The sequence below is a fragment of the Ailuropoda melanoleuca genome, chromosome 7, assembly GCF_002007445.2.
Source record: "Ailuropoda melanoleuca isolate Jingjing chromosome 7, ASM200744v2, whole genome shotgun sequence".
Lineage (NCBI taxonomy): Eukaryota > Metazoa > Chordata > Mammalia > Carnivora > Ursidae > Ailuropoda > Ailuropoda melanoleuca.
In genome coordinates this window covers 42,377,953-42,379,678 of record NC_048224.1, presented here as the reverse complement: position 1 = coordinate 42,379,678, position 1,726 = coordinate 42,377,953, and positions in this window count along the sequence as shown.

Genomic DNA, 1,726 nt, shown 5'->3' with positions numbered 1-1,726 from the left:
GGGACTTTGCCTGAGTTCTCACACTTTCCTCCCCTATCTTCCTTACTCCCTTGTAAGTTCCTCCAGAGAACACTTCCTTAATGAATCATTTAGAAGGGAATCTGGGCAACCTAAGCCACTGGCTGTAGAATCTTTAGGACACCAGGGCTGCCTTTGTACTTGCTGTTCCTCAGCCTGCAACTCTCTTCTCCCAGAGAGAAACACGGACTGCTGCTCTCAGTTCATCTGGGTCTCAGCTCAAACGTCAGTGCCTCCAGAGTACCCTTCCCTGATGCACCTGTCTGTTTCTCCCTGTCTCCTTCCCTGCCTCACTTTCCACTAAGCATTTATCACCATCGGGCTATCTTATATAAGTGGATTTTGTTGTTGTTGTTGCTTTTGCCTGTTTCTTTCACCAGAATATAAACTTCATGAAAGAAACAACTTTGTTTTGTTCCCATACCAGCCCCAATCATCAGAGGCATGGATGCTCTCATGAATGGTGATAAATACATGTTGAGTTAATAGATGAACGCATGAGTGAATGAACTGGTGGAGACAGGACCAGACTGGACAGTATAATTCCAGAGTTCACATTCCCATGTGTTTAAAAAGCCTAATTGACAAAGGGTGTCTCAAACTGTTGGTGTGCACATATGTTCCTCAATAAACACTGAGCATCATTTATTCTATATGCCAACTGCGGCACCCTCACCCGCCTCCGTACTAAGGAAATGGCCCTATTTCTTAGGGCAACAAGAGCAGAAGCATACATTACTCTCCTGAAACACTACCAGCTCTTAGGAATATTAGCTTCTTGCTTTCCAAGCCCAATTTTGGCTCTAACCAGTAGTGCAAACAACATTAGCCAATGTCAGACTGAATACATGAAAACTCAGGTTGAATAAATGAAATAAATGCGAAATGCCCAGCATAGTTCCTGGCACATAAGATGCTCTTTATTCCCAGTAGTTATAATTATCATGGCAATTATTTGCACCCTGACATTTTACTTAAAACCTGGGTCTGTAAGTCAGTTACATCAATGTGAAAGAATGAGGTCTGGTAGGGAACAGAACAGAACGGAGACTCAGGGGGGAAGCTGATAAAATATGCAGTTCCACGTTTCTAGGACTTTGCGTGCTAAGCATTGACCACTGGAACCTGTGCAGTAGAGGCGAGAAGTAACAATGAAGGGGAACATATGATTTCCCCGGGGGGGAAAGAATTATCATCTCTGTGGCTTTAGTGACAAGGCTGCTCAGTAAACTTTGCTGGTAGTTTGCAGCCTGTCTGAAAAGACTAGCACATTCTTCCAGTGCCCCAGCCAATATTGCTTTTGGAAGAGAGATTATTGGCAGATGTGAAAAGACGACTGAAATAGCTTAGAAATGAGCTTTCTCTGCACGAATCACCCCAACCTTTTCCTGTTTCAGTACATCAACGTAGGGAGCGTACACTCTGTCTTTAAATGTCAATGAGTTCGGGAGTCATTTAATTCACCAAGGAAATGCAATCAAATGGTAAAATGACGATCACATTAAGATCATTCCTATTAATATCAAAACTGCAAGCAACACAGCAAAATGCCATGACATTCTTGGGCAATGAATATCAACCGTATTCTTGCTCTACCAAGAAACTGTGCTCCTGGGAAAGAATTCCAGTGTACACACTTTCCTTCAGTCCCCTGGATGTCACAGTCCTCGGGATGTGGTGCCAGGGCTTGGGAGGACTGGTGAAATGG